General features: G+C 39.6%; 1 long non-coding RNA gene and 1 other non-coding gene across 2 annotated transcripts in view; one reads left to right on the forward strand and one right to left on the reverse strand.

The window, feature by feature from the left end:
- Window positions 1–16,020, forward strand: part of LOC125964493 (uncharacterized) — a 94,728-nt gene that overhangs the window by 61,588 nt on the left and 17,120 nt on the right. The window lies entirely within an intron of this gene.
- Window positions 3,525–3,631, reverse strand: LOC117198006 (U6 spliceosomal RNA). The gene has a single exon (XR_004478917.1). It is a non-coding gene; the product is annotated as a U6 spliceosomal RNA (small nuclear RNA).

A 16,020-nucleotide genomic window follows, 5' to 3' on the forward strand; every position in this document is an offset into this window, starting at 1 on the left:
AAGCAGTTTATATCTTCCAAACTGTCGGAGAAACCAGAAGTGGATTCACCAGCTGCTGGCGGGGAGCGGTGTCAGCCTGCCATTCACAGGGATGGGAGGTAAGTTCTCCCACTCACCTGTCTCCCTCTGGCACCCCCTGCAGGCGGAGCCTAGTAGGGAGCAGCTGGCAAAGCGAAAATATGGTCAGCAGAGTCGGGCTCAGCATCCTAATGCAGAGTAGGGAAGAGTGGGTTTGGAGCTGAGGCAGTAGCTTTGTAACTGCACAGCTTGCCAGCCCACCACGTCAGAGGCGTCCTTGGAGCAGACCTGGGTTATGTGCTTCTTGGTGCTCCATGAAACCTGAGCAGTTCCTTCAGCATCCTTGGTGGAAAAGAGCCTTGACATTCAGTGGTCCTGGGACAGGTGTTTCTCTAAGCTCCCCCTTCATATTTCTTTTAAGTCATCCATATAAATGTGTAAAGACCTATATGGTTTTCTATGTGTGTATATGTAAAGATAACTCTCAAAAAGCTGTTTGTTTTTCACACTGAGGTAAGAGGTTGCCAGTTTCTCTGGTATTGCTCATGTTCCTTATAGAAATATTTTGCAATAATAATGGTAAAACTTTTTATTTTTTTGGTCAAGAAATGACTAATATGTGTGTACACATGTATATATTTATCACCATTTCTTTCATTTTTTTCTTATTATATTTAGGGTAGAAAATGATGTTGAGCACTATAAAAACCTCATTAAGAAAATCATAGTAGGGACTTCCCTGGTGGTCCAGTGGTTAAGACTTCGCCTTCCAATGCAGGGGGTGCTGGTGCAGGGGATCCCTGGTTGGGGAGCTAAGATCCCACATGCCTCATGGCCAAAAAACCAAAACATAAGACAGAAGCAATATTGCAACAAATTCAATAAAGACTTAAAAGTAAAGTGGTCCACAGTAAAAAAAAAACCAAGAAAATCATAGATCATAGTAAATGTTGAACACATATCAACATTTTAAATGTTGTATTTGGTGTCATGAAATGATAGAAAAATAAGAGTTTCAATTATCTGTAAAATGCGCCTATATTGATATATTTATTTGCATCTGGGTTTTGGCAACATCAGATATGCTACTTCTCTCAGAAGTCTGGAAAATTTACCTTTGGGAATTTGAAAGGATAACAGGAATTTAGAGAGATATTTTCTTCTAAATGCTATCTCCCGTGGACTAATACTGTTGATACTGTGGTCTGCTCTGTGAGTGAGGAGCTAAATTAAACTAATGAAATCCTAAGTGTCACACACACACACACACACACACACACACACATACACACAAGCTGTTTGTTTTCTTTCTTACACCAGGTAGACAATCGTTTTGTGGTTATTATAAACATAGAATTCAACACCCTAATTTCTTGAAAAAGGAAGAAACATTATGCCTCTCTGATTTTCTACTCAAATAGAACTTCTTAATGCAAATGAAAGCATGAATCAAGCATAAAACAACCTAACTGCTAACCATCATATATTTTAATGATCCCTAATTAGAGCAAAATTTAAAGTGAATACAAACACATTAGAAATTTTTCTCATGGATCCTTAATTTGTATCTATCACTCAAAAAGCTGACCCTGCATATCCCCAGGGCTTTAGAGGAATACAACACTCACTCACATCAAACCTATTTCTTAAATGCAAACACCTTTCTAGGTATAAACACAGAGGATACATTGAAGAGCTTTATCAGGTGACAGAATTCTTAAGACCTGTGCTTGTCTGAGTCTTGTCATCTTGATTATGTTTTGAAAAGGAGAACAAGCATCAACTAGTTTTCCTAAGGCTTCAATCCGGAGCTCTTGTTTGTATAGTGATTGTTTGTGTGTGTGTGTGTGTGTGTGTGTGTGTGTGTGTGTGTGTGTGTATTCTTGGGTATCATCTGGGCTCCCTATCCTTGGGCAGGAGCTGAGAGACGGAACAGCTAGCCTGCCAGCATCATGCACTTGTCTGGCTTGGATCAGAGAGGTGAAAAATGTTCCTGTCAACTGCAGCTTGTGAATTTTTGTAGCATTTAAACTTCTCTTGATTTGCAAGGACTGATGGTAGAGAAATGATCACACAGGAAGAATTAAATGTAAAAGCATCCTGGTTCCTAAACATACATTAACAACCTTAGCTTTGTCGGATGTAACGCTTCAGAAAATATCTCGGTGGAACAGGGGGAGGTTGTAGAGGAGCTTTCAAGTGGTTTAATCCCAAGGGAAGTTGCAGTGCTGTAAAGCCCAACTGAAATTACACACGTTAATGCTGGGCCTTCTGGCAGTAGCTCCATTTTGTTCTTCTCATCCGATAAAGAAAGTAATGGGCGGGCCCTCTATAACTCCAGCTGCAGGCTATGGGCACCCTGGACTGAACCAAAGGCAGGTAATTGTCACTTAAACCTGGGACAGTGTCAGCGATACCAGGTGTTACATGAATCAAGGAAATATTGAAGGACTCTGTGTGACAGAAGTTATTATTGACTTTTGGAGACGAAGCAAATAAAATATGATCTGATTTAAAAGTAAGGGTTCCTGTAAGAGTGGGGAAAGTAAGCATAGGTTTAATGCAACATTGTTTGGTCCTTGTGCTGCTGTGGGCCAGGCTGGATCTGGTGGATGAAGCAAGCAGTGACAGGCTGAGCCAGCTTGTTATTTTTTCACCTTGTAACATTTGCAGGGGGCGCTCCTGGCTCTAAACAGTAATGCTCACCTGCTCCCCACTGATTGCTGAGGCTTCTGCTTGTTGTTTCTGGCAGGGAGCTTTGTCAACTAAGTCCTGTTCCTCAAAGTGTAGGCCCAGACCAGTAGCATCAGTGTCATCTGGAAGCCCATTAGAAATGCAGAATCTCAGGCCCCACTCTAGTACTACGGAATCAGAATCTGCATCTTAAACAAGGATCCTCCACAAATCCTTTCTATGCCCATGAAAATTAGAGACACATCCAAATTGTCCTCACCCATGTCCGACTTGCCCACACTGCATATTTCTGTGCACTGTATTCCCCCCAACAGTCTGCTTCCGACTTTTGCTCCTGCTTTCTCAAGATATATTTGACATGTAATGTTGTGTAAGGTTAAGGTGTACACTAAGAGAATTAAACTAATAGGTCATTAGTCTGTGGTGGCTCTGATGCTGATGCAGCCAACATCAGCAAACCAAAATCTAATCCTATAAATGCCTAGAGGTTACGGAATTGAAACCTAGGGACAACCGAGCACAAACTGCCAATCAGGCTTGAAGCTGCAGCCAGTCAATGATTTCCTCACTGTGCTTCCACCTTTTCTCTGTAAAGGATCTCCCTGAGCTCCTGTCAGTGGAGGCTCCTCACCACGTCTGATTTAACGCCACTCCATTCAAATCTATTTTTGCTCAATAAACTCTTAAATTGTTCAATATGCCTTAGCTTATCTTTTACCATGTACAAGGTGATGATTTGATACATGTACATCATGATTTGATACACTTACCACAATAAGGTTAGTGAGCGCACGCTCACCTCACAGTTACCGTAAAATATGGAACACGTCACAGAATGGCACATCATCCTTAGGCAGGGGCCATGCTGCCCTCCTCTGTGTGGGTCCAGTTTCAGCCTATGTCCTCCCAGAGGGAGCACCCTACCTCCAGCTAAGCCCATTTCCTGTTCTCTTCTAATTCTCTAACTGCCACACGAATTCTTCACTGGCCTTCACTCTAATGTTCCCCCGTCTCTCCTCCCATTAGATCAAATAACAAGGTGGGAAGGAAGAAAGGAAGGGAGGGAGGGAAGGAGGGAGGGAGGGAAGGGAGGAACGTGGAGGGAAGGAAGGGAAGGAGAAGGAAGGATGGAAGAAAAGAAAAAAGGCAGGAAAGAGGGAAGGAAGACAGAGTGAGAAGCGCTTAGGGAAGGAGGGAGGGAGACCCAGTTTTCATGGCTCCATGTGTTGCAGGAGCTCATGAGCTCTGTTTCAAATACACCCATGCAAATATATCCCATCCCCTATTTCCATTTTAAAATGAAGCAGTGCCTTCATACAGTGTTCATTGGGGCAACAATTTGGAGGACACTTTGCCAAAGTTTATTCAAGTTCTTAAAGTGAACATTCTCTTTGATCCAGCAATTTCAGAATTTATCCCACAAATGTACTTGCATAGATGCACAGAAATGTTTGTCTAAAGTATCTATCACAGGATTGTTTAATAGAAAAAAGCTATAAATAGCTGAAAGTATCAATACAAGTTGTTTTGAAAAATCAATGCATGTCTCTGCAATGGAATAGTATCCCAGCACGAAAATGAACTGAGGAAGGTTTGTGTGTGCTTCTGTGGTGAGCTGTCTAGATTATGTTGTTACCTGAGAAAAAGAAGGTGCCAGACAATATGCATATTACCCCATGCATGTTATTTTTAGTGTGTATACATGTGTATGTTTATAAAACATAGTTACTAACTTACTGTATTTGTATCCAATAGAATTCTACAGCCATTACAAACACTACTTTGGCAGAATTTTGAATACTTGGGACATCTTTGTGATGTGATGCTAAGTTAAAAAAAAAAAGCAGGACATTAGTGTCATGTTTTTTCTCCCCCTCCTTACTTGAGCATTTTCCAATGTTATTAAATATTCCCCAAAATATCATTTATTTATCTATAATATTATATCCTACTCTTGGGTTTTTAAGTTGTTTTCAGTTTTTCCAACTCATATATAATGTTGACAAACATTTTTTTTTACCTAATGTTGTTTTTGAATTTCAGACTCTCTCCTAAGATAAATGTCTTGTAATTACTGGTTCATAGGGTATGTGATTTTATTATAATTATTTGTTCATAGGATGTGACCCTTGATATTTAATGCCAACTTGGTTTCTGTAATCCACAAAGATTTTTAATGTAATATTTTCAATTTTTGTTAATGTGATTAGCTATTAAAAGTCATCATTTGTTCCACAAATTTTAAAATTTGGCATAAAACAGTTATTGATGCCTACTGTGTGCCAAGCTGCCTTGAAGCCACTGGGCACATCATCACGAATAAGACATGGTCTCCACCTTCAACTCAAAGTGTGATCCCAGGACAGCACACATAATTAGAATGTGATGCAATTTGGCCGATCATAGAATTATGCCCAGCGTGCCATGGAACACAGCAGGCCTATAGTGTAACTGTGACAGTTAACCCAGAAAGGGATGAGATTCTTACACTTCACTTTGATGCTTCTTCTCTCACGTTCCAGCTAAAGACTGATGCTAACGTAGAGAGGCGGGAGTTTTCTTTTCATACTCCTTTCAGAGTTCAAGTATTAACTACACCTGACATAAAAAGGAAGTAGAAAATAAACTTACCTTAGTTTGTGTGTCAACTATCTATATTTCTGTGTCATCATTTATATATTTCACAGATGCAGAAGATTATAAGCCTCCTTCTAGGACACATACATTCATCCTGAATCTATAACCAAACTTGACCTTCCCACAGCCCACGTCTCCCTGCCTGCCTAGAATAGAAAGATGGTTGTCTAGTGTTCAAAGCATTTGCCCCAACTTCCAAAAAGTATCTCCAAATAAAAGAGACAACCCAGCCTCCACAAATAGCACTGTCAACCCTCTTAATATTTCTTAGGTCAAGAAATTCTTAACTGAAACATTCTAACTAGGTTGACTAAATGAAATTGCCAATATTTGACTTTTTTAACTTGTAAAAGTAGCAATTTCATGTAGTTCAACTAAAACCTGCAATTTAATTCTTCCTGTTTCTTCCCAAGACTACCCATATATTAGAACTAATTGAAACTTCATTTCACACCAAATGATTTCTGCAGTATCTGCCCCAGATACAAAGAAAAGGTGGGAAAATTATTAACACAGGTTTATGCTTGTTTTTCACTCCTTAGTCAGATGATCAGTAAGATAAAATTAGAATACAGTATTTCCTAAATTGAAGGGAAAGAGGTTTCCTGCTTATTTAAGCAGAGAGACTTCTAGCTGATGCAGAATTAGGAGTCAGGGGCAAACATGGGCAAGCAAACCCAGCAAACTACCAAACAAACTATAATTCATAATCTCCAACCCAAACAAGGCTGGCGTCCTCCTCTTAAGACAAACACAATGCTGAGAGTGTGCTATGAATCCAAGATTATTACTAATGTGAAGCTGTGCATCAGAGATTTAGGGAGAAGGAAAGAGAAGAGAGAGTGAGAGAGAGAGAGAGAGAGAGAGAGAGACAGCACACGCTTCAGCCCAAAATTCATGAAGGCCCCTTTTCTATTGCTCTTATCAGATTTAAATTCATATTGTAAAAATTTAAGTTTAATAATTCTGTAGAGGGTGCTGGTATGGGAAGTGATGCCTTGGAGCTTGGAAAGCTGGCCTGATCCCATAAAAGCATCAGCGTTTTCTTCAAAAGCTATTTCATAGCTTGAAATGCTTTTTGGAGTCCTGCTATTCAAAGTGTAATCCACAGCTCCAGCCAGTGTTTCTCAGACTCTAAAGTGCATACGAATCACTTGGAGTCTTGTTAAACGGAGATTCTGATCCAGCGGGTCTGGGTGGGGCCTGAGAGCCTGCATTTACAACCAGCTCCTGTGAGGGGTGATGCTGTGGGCAGGATCGTACTTTGAGTAGCACGGGTAAAACACCCTTCTGACGGCCTTTGTTCCTCTTTCTAAACTGGCGATCTTGTCCTGCAGGTCACATACTGAACAGTGAAGTCAAGAGGCCCCCCGCAGTGACCTTGCTCTCTCCCCATTTAAATCTTCCTGCCTGTAAAATGGGGCGAACAAACCTAGCGGAGGGGAGAATCTTAGACTTTCCTGGTAGGAGGAAATTTGGAGATTACCCTAATCCAACCCTTTCCCCTCCATCCCCCAGCCCATCTGTACCCTAAAGCCAGAGCCTGAGATCTTGCCTACAGGGTTTGCAGCTCTCAGCCCATCCCATCAGACGTGGGAGAGCTCTGCGGGATAAGGGTCTCTTGCAGATATTTTCAAATAAGTGGAAGTAACTAAAAAAAAACATTGCTCAAAATTTCTACAAACCTCACCTTAATGAGGGGTCTCCTCCTTTGGTGTTAGGAAAGAAGACAAGAAACGCAGCGTTTCCATGTGGGAGGTGGTAGGGGATTCCTTCCTGCCTGGCCCTCTTTCCACAGCAGTAAAAGCACAGCTCAATCTTGATCTGCTCCCACCTGTCAAGAGCAGGTGTCAGCTTCAGTTATTGTTTTGCAAATTCATTTCAGTCCTTTAATGATACTCAGTGGAGAATGAGGTAGTGCTTCCCTTATCTCCACTGTTTTTCCTAAGGCCTGTGCCTCATGGGCTTTCCCAGGCTCTATCTCCTCCCTCCCACCCTCTTACTCTGGAATGCATGTCTCGTAAACTGTACTGTGATAAACCCATCTGCAGTCATCAAGGGAGAGGTATAATAAAGGCAATGGGTGAACATGTTCGAAATACGAAGTGAGGAAAATCATTTTTTATTTATGGAGAAACATTTTAATTTGGGACATAAAATCAAATGTAACTATGCCTAGGGAGTCAGGACTAAAGGAATGTCCTCATTTAAAGAGTCGGCTCTCTTGTATCCTTTGTAGTTGCTGTAACACCATTTTTAAGTCCAACAGGTTCTCTTGTCATTAAGGTCCTCAGTGACAGTTTAGCCAGTAAATTTCACATCACATGTGGGTGGCCATATAATTTATTGTCTAAACCAGGACCCTTTTGACAATGGAACGGGCACCATTGGTGATAGTGCTTCTGTGTCAGGCAGGCACTGAGACCATCTCAGGTTAACCAAGAGGTTCTGGAGGTTGAATTAATCACCAGTGCCTAGGGATTTAATCAACCATGCTGTGTAGTGAAGCCACCATTAAAATCCAAAGGGAGGGGTTTCAGAGAACTTCCAGGTTGGTGAAGCAGAATGCCTCCATGTGCCACCATGCTGGGCTCCAAACTCCAAGAGGACTGAAGTTTCTTTGTTCTTGATCTCACCCTATGAATCTCTTCATCTGGCTGTTTGTTCCTGTGTTTTAATATCCTTGGTAATAAACCACGTATCTGCCGTGTGGCTGACAGGGTCTTGGTGCTCTGGTCGGGTGTCAGGGCTGAGCCTCTGTGGTGGGAGAGCCGAGTTCAGGACATTCATCCACCAGAGACCTCCTGGCCCCACGTAATGTCAATTGGTGAGAGCTCTCCCAGAGATCTCCGTCTCAACACTAACACCGAGCTCCACTCAACAACAAGTAATCTACAGTGCTGGACACCCTATGCCAAACAACTAGCAAGACAGGAATACAACCCCACGCATTAGCAGAGAGGCTGCCTAAAATCATACTAAGTTCACAGACACCCCAAAACACACCACTGGACGCAGCCCTGCCCACCAGAAAGACAAGATCATGCCCCACCCACCAGAACACAGGCACCAGTCCCTTCCACCAGGAAGCCTACACAAGCCACTGAACCAACCTTATCCACTGGGGGCAGACACCAAAAACAATGGGAACTATGAACCTGCAGCCTGCAAGAAGGAGACCCCAAACACAGTAAAGTAAGCAAAATGAGAAGACAGAGAAATATACAGCAGATGAAGGAGCAAGGTAAAAACCCACCAGACCAAACAATTGAAGAGGAAATAGGCAGCCTACTTGAAAAAGAATTCAGAGTAATGATAGTAAAGATGATCCAAAATCTTGGAAACAGAATGGAGAAAAGATAAGAAACGTTTAACAAGGACCTAGAAGAACTAAAGAGCAAACAAACAATGATGAACAGCACAATAAATGAAATTAAAAATTCTCTAGAAGGGATCAACAGCAGAATAGCTGAGGCAGAAGAATGGATAAGTGACCTGGAAGATAAAATAGTGGAAATAACTACTGCAGAGCAGAATAAAGAAAAAAGAATGAAAACAATTGAGGACAGTCTCGGAGACTGCTGGGACAACATTAAACACACCAACATTCAAATTATAGGGGTCCCAGAAGAAGAAGAGAAAAAGAAAGGGTCAGAGAAAATGTTTGAAGAGATTATAGTTGAAAACTTCCCTAACATGGGAAAGGAAATAGTTAATCAAGTCCAGGAAGCACAGAGAGTCCCATACAGGATAAATCCAAGGAGAAACATGCCAAGACACATATTAATCAAACTATCAAAAATTAAATACAAAGAAAAAGTATTAAAAGCAGCAAGGGAAAGCAACAAATAACATACAAGGCAATCCCCATAAGGTTAAGAGCTGATCTTTCAGCAGCAACTCTGCAAGCCAGAAGGGAGTGGCAGGACATATTTAAAGTGATGAAAGGGAAAAAGCTACAACCAAGATTACTGTACCCAGCAAGGATCTCATTCAGATTTGATGGAGAAATTAAAATCTTTTCAGGTTAACCAAGACACGGTCCTCCTAATCATGGGCAGTTTGTATTCTGGGACCCAGTAGCATTCTGGCATTTAGACATGAATCTGTCCAAGAAAAATTGCAGCAGACAGAAATCAAGCAGGGAAGGAAGAGTTTACTCAAGACTACTGCAATAGGGGAGAGAGATTGACCTCCACGCTGAATACAACAGAGTCAGCTGGGGATGTGTAGCCAGTGGGCAGGGAGGGGTCAGTGGATGGAAGATTACTAAGGGGAATTGTTTAGGTATGAAAGGCATGGGAATACTTGCTGAGCTGGGCCCAGTGGGACAGAGACTGCAGCCAAGGATGAGGCCTGTTGAGGAGAGGATGGACTCAGAGGAGCCTGACTAAAGTGTAGTCAAAGAGGGAATTCTTACGGAATCTCATCAAATGACAGGCAGCTTTTAAAATTCATTCTTCTCCAAGGAAACCCATAGTTTCCCAAATGTAATAACTCACTCTTGTTCTGAGAAATTCTTCCAAACATATTTATGTCCTAATTTCTTTTCCTTTATGATTTTATTTCCCTTTGCAAATCCAATTATTCTTATGTTTGATTAGAAAATCTATTTTATCTTCTGATGTTTGCTTTGACTCCAGCAAAGCTAGGGTGGAATTGACTTTTGAAAAATTAAGAATGTGGTTTGAATTGACCAAGGGAAGCACAGTCATAATTCAGCCAGGAAGGACTTATGAGTGGTCCGCGTCTCATGGTGCATTGTTTAGTGGGTCTTAGTGAACAGAAGAAAAAGCAAAGGATTTATTTATATTATATTTATTTCATACGTATGTCCATCATGGTGGAGACCAGTATAGGATTCACTCTGAAGCCCAGTGCTCACCACTGGGGAGGTCACTTCCCCATCCTGGAATCACTTTCCTCGTCTATAAAATGAAGGTGTTCGATTAGATGACTCCTTGGTACTTTGCAGGGCTTTTCAAAAGTTCCATAATTCTGATTTTTAAATCATTCTATCCCTCTGTGGATTGCATCTTCTTATAAAATATCCACCTTGGAGCCATTATAAAGGATCAAATATGAGTGATGGTAAATCACTCTGAAAATAATGACTTTATGTAGGAACAGTGTCTGAAAGGCTTAGTTTTCCATGCATGTGTGTATTTTGTAGTTTAAGGTATAATGAATCCAAGGAGGGTATGCAAGAATGTTCCCAGCAAATGTAAAATAGATAGCTAGTGGGAAGCAGCTGCACAGCACAGAGATCACTTCGGTGCTTTGTGATCACCTAGAGGGGTGGGATAGGGAAGGTGGGTGGGAGACACAAGAGGGAGGAGATATGGGGATATATGTATATGTATAGTTGATTCGCTTTTTGTAAAGCAGAAACTAACACAACATTGTAAAGCAATTATACTCCAATAAAGATGTTAAAAAAAAAAAAAAAAGAATTTTCCCAGCAGCTTTGTTAGTAAAAATTATAGTGAGGTGGGGGAGGGGTAGAAACAATGTGAAAGGTACTTCATCAGGAGAACAAATGCAGAATAGTGATGGAATGGGACACAGATAATCAGTGAGCTCCAGCATCAAAGGGGATAAATATCAACAATTTTGAGCAAAAAAAGACAAGAATAAAAACAAGTATGATACCACTTGAAGTGTAAAAACACACTGAAGAGTGCTACTTGTTTTGAGGGTTACATATTTACATATATAATAAAAGTATTTTTTAAATGCTTGGTGATGATAAAACACCAGATTCAGAATAGTGGGGATTGGGAAGGGGTTATAATTAGGGAGGGAATTCAGAGCTTCAGCTGCATTTGCTAATGCTTGAATCCTTAAACTGGGAGATATATACGTGACTGTTCATTGTATTATACTTTACAGTTTTTTTATATCTTAAAATATTTTATGACAACCTTGTATTAAATTTGGGAGAGTTATGAAAAGCCATGGCATTCATTTGTTTGTAAACATTAGAAACTGAGTCTCAACAAGTCGCTTTAATTTTTTAGTAGCAAAGGGTAAGGTGCATTTAAAACCTCCATGCTACCTGTCCCTCAATTACAATATACCAAACAATCAAAACAAAACAAACAAGCAACTTCCAGTATACACACTGTCAAAAGAACTACTGGTCAAGTATCAGTGTTCTGAGTTGCAACTTCTTATGTTTCTTTTTTAACATCTTTATTGGAGTATAATTGCTTTACAATGGTGTGTTAGTTTCTGCTTTATAACAAACTGAATCAGTTATACATACACATATGTTCCCATATCTCTTCCTTCTTGTGTCTCCCTCCCACCCACCCTCCCTATCCCACCACTCTAGGTGGTCATAAACCACCTAGCTGATCTCCCTGTGCTATAGGACTGCTTCCCACTAGCTATCTAATTTATGTTTGGTAGTGTATATATGTCCATGCCACTCTCTCACTTTGTCACAGCTTACCCTTGCCCTCCACATAACCTCAAGTCCATTCTCTAGTATGTCTGTGTCTTTATTCCCGTCTTACACCTAGGTGCTTCATGACCCCTTTTTTTTTTTTTCTTATATTCCATATATATGTGTTAGCATACAGTAATTGTTTTTTCTCTTTCTGGCTTACTTCACTCTGTATGACAGACTCTAGTCCATCCACCTCACTACAAATAACTCAATTTTGTTTCATTTGATGGCTGAGTAATATTCCATTGTATATATGTGCCACATTTTCTTTATCCATTCATCTGTTGATGGACACTTAGGTTGCTTCCATGTCCTGGTTATTGTAAATAGAGCTGCAATGAACATTTTGGTACATGACTCTTTTTAAATTATGGTTTTCTCAGGGTATATGCCAAGTAGTGGGATTGCTGGGTTGTATGGTAGTTCTATTTTTAGTTTTTTAAGGAACCTCCATACTGTTCTCCATAGTGGCTGTATCAATTTACATTCCCACCAACAGTGCAAGAGGGTTCCCTTTTCTCCACACCCTCTCCAGCATTTATTGTTTCTAGATTGTTTGATGATGGACATTCTGACTGGTGTGAGATGATATCTCACTGTAGTTTTAATTTGCATTTCTCTAGTGATTAATGATGTTGAGCATTCTTTCAATCTGTACATCTTCTTTGGAGAAATGTCTATTTAGCTCTTCTGCCCATTTTTGGATTGGGTTGTTTGTTTTCTGTTATTCAGCTGCATGAGCTGCTTGTAAATTTTGGAGATTAATCCTTTGTCAGTTGCTTCATTTGCAAATATTTTCTCCCATTCTGAGGGTTGTCTTTTCGTCTTGTTTATGGTTTCCTTTGCTGTGCAAAAGCTTTGAAGTTTCATAGGTCCCATTTGCTTATTTTTGTTTTTATTTCCATTTCTCTAGGAGGTGGGTCAAAAAGGATCTTGCTGTGATTTATGTCATACAGTGTTCTGCCTATGTTTTCCTCTAAGAGTTTGATAGTGACTGGCCTTACATTAGGTCTTTAATCAATTTTTAGTTTATTTTTGTGTATGGTGTTAGGGAGTGTTCTAATTTCATACTTTTACATGTACCTGTCCAGTTTTCCCAGCACCATTTATTGAAGAGGCTGTCTTTTCTCCACTGAATATTCTTGCCTCCTTTATCAAAGATAAGGTGACCATATGTGCGTGGGTTTATCTCTGGGCTTTCTATCTTGTTCCATTGATCTATCTGTCTGTTTTTGTGCCAGCACTATAATGTCTTGATTACTGTAGCTTTGTAGTATAGTCTGAACTCAGGGAGACTGATTCCTCCAGCTCCATTTTTCATTCTCAAGATTGCTTTGGCTATTCGGGGTCTTTTGTGTTTCCATACAAATTGTGAAATTTTTTGTTCTAATTCTGTGAAAAATGCCAGTGGTAGCTTGATAGGGATTGCATTGACTCTGTACATTGATTGGGTAGTAGAGTCATTTTCACAATGTTGATTCTTCCAATCCAAGAACATGGTATATCTCTCCATCTATTTGTATCAACTTTAATTTCTTTCATCAGTGTCTTATAATTTTCTGCATACAGGTGTTTTGTCTCCTTAGGTAAGTTTATTCCTAGATATTTTGTTGCAATGGTAAATGGGAGAGTTTTCTTAATTTCACTTTCAGATTTTTCATCATAAGTGTATAAGAATGCCAGAGATTTCTGTGCATTAATTTTGTATCCTGCTACTTTACCAAATTCATTGATTAGCTCTAGTAGTTTTCTGGTAGCATCTTTAGGATGCTCTATGTATAGTATCATGTCATCTGCAAACAGTGACAGCTTTACTTCTTCTTTTCTGACTTGGATTCCTTTTATTTCCTTTTCTTCTCTGATTGCTGTGGGTAAAATTTCCAAAACTATGTTGAATAAGAGTGGTGAGAGTGGGCAACCTTGTCTTGTTCCTGATCTTAGTGGAAATACTTCCAGTTTTTCACCATTGAGGATGATGTTGGCTGTGGGTTTGTCATATATGGCCTTTATTATGTTGAGGAAAGTATGCCTACTTTCTGGAGGGTTTTTATCATAAATGGGTGTTGAATTTTGTCAAAAGCTTTCTCTGAATCTATTGGGATGATCATATGGCTTTACTCCTTCAATTTGTTAGTATGGTGTATCACGTTGATTGATTTGCGTATATTGCAGAATCCTTGCATTCCTAGAATAAACCTCACTTGATCATAGTGTATGATCCTTTTAATGTGCTGTTGGATTCTGTTTGCTAGTATTTTGTTGAGGATTTTTGCATCTATGTTCATCAGTGATATTGGCCTTTAGTTTTCTTTCTTTGTGACATCTTTGTCTGGTTTTGGTGTCAGGGTGATGGTGGCCTCGTAGAATGAGTTTGGGAGTGTTCCTCCCTCTGCTGTATTTTGGAAGAGTTTGAGAAGGATAGGTGTTAGCTCTTCTCTAAATGTTTGATAGAATTCACCTGTGAAGCCTTCTGGTCCTGGGCTTTTGTTTGTTGGAAGAATTTTAATCACAGTTTCAATTTCAGTGCTTGTGATTGGTCTCTTCATATTTTCTATTTCTTCCTGATTCAGTCTTGGCAGGTTGTGCATTTCTAAGAATTTGTCCATTTCTTCCATGTTGTCCATTTTATTGGCATAGAGCTGCTTGTAGTAATCTCTCATGATCTTTTGTATTTCTGCAGTGTCAGTTGGTCTCCTTTTTCTTTTCTAATTCTATTGATTTGAGTCTTCTCCCTTTTTTTCTTGATGCGTCTGGCTAATGGTTTATCAATTTTGTTTACCTTCTCAAAGAACCAGCTTTTAGTTTTATTGACCTTGGCTATAGTTTCCTTCATTTCTTTTTCATTTATTTCTGATCTGATCTTTATGATTTCTTTCCTTCTGCTAACTTTGGGGGGTTTTTTTGTTCTTCTTTCTCTAATTGCTTTAGGTGCAAGGTTAGGTTGTTTATAAGTGATGTTTCCTGTTTCTTAAGGTAGGATTGTACTGCTATAAACTTCCCTCTTAGAACTGCTTTTGCTGCATCCCATAGATTTGGGTCGTTGTGTCTCCATTTTCATTTGTTTCTAGGTATTTTTTGATTTCCTCTTTGATTTCTTCAGTGATCACTTCGTTGTTAAGTAGTGTATTGTTTAGCCTCCATGTGTTTGTATCTTTTACAAATCTTTTCCTGTAATTGATATCTAGTCTCATAGCGTTGTGGTCAGAAAAGATACTTGATACGATTTCAATTTTCCTAAATTTACCAAGGCTAGATTTGTAACCCAAGATATGATCTATCCTGGAGAATGTTCCATGAGCACTTGAGAAAAATGTGTATTCTGTTTTTTCGGATGGAATGTCCTATAAATATCAATTAAGTCCATCTTGTTTAATGTATCATTTAAAGCTTGTGTGTCCTTATTTATTTTCATTTTGGATGATCTGTCCATTGTTGAAAGTGGGGTGTTAAAGTCCCCTACTATGATAGTGTTACTGTCCATTTCCCCTTTTATGGCTGTTAGTATTTGCCTTATGTATTGAGGTGCTCCTATGTTGGGTGCATAAATATTTACAATTGTTATATCTTCTTCTTGGATCGATCCATTGATCATTATGTAGTGTCCTTCTTTTTGTCTTGTAATAGTCTTTATTTTAAAGTCTGTTTTGTCTGATATGAGAATTGTTACTCTAGCTTTCTTCTGATTTCCATTTCCCTGGAATATCTTTTTCCATCCCCTCACTTTCAGTCTGTATGTGTCCCTGTTTCTGAAGTGGGTCTCTTGTAGACAGCATGTATACGGGTCTTGTTTTTGTATCCATTCAGCCAGTCTGTGTCTTTTAATGGGAGCATTTAATCCATTTACATTTAAGGTAATTATCGATATGTATGTTCCTGTTACCATTATCATAATTGTTTTGGGTTTTTTATTGTAGGTCTTTTCCTTCTCTTGTGTTTCCTGCCTATAGAAGTTCCTTTAGCATTTGTTGTAAAGCTGGTTTGGTGGTGCTGAACTCTCTCAGCTTTTGCTTGTCTGTAAAGGTTTTAATTTCTCCATCTTATCTGAATGAGATCCTTGCTGGGTACAGTAATCTTGGTTGTAGGTTTTTCTCCTTCATCACTTTAAATATGTCCTGCCACTCCCTTCTGGCTTGCAGAGTTGCTGCTGAAAGATCAGCTGTTAACCTTATGGGGATTCACTTGTGTGTTATTTGTTGTTTTTCCCTTGCTGCTTTTAA

Source organism: Orcinus orca, chromosome 5, assembly GCF_937001465.1.
Source record: "Orcinus orca chromosome 5, mOrcOrc1.1, whole genome shotgun sequence".
Taxonomy (NCBI): Eukaryota; Metazoa; Chordata; class Mammalia; order Artiodactyla; family Delphinidae; genus Orcinus; species Orcinus orca.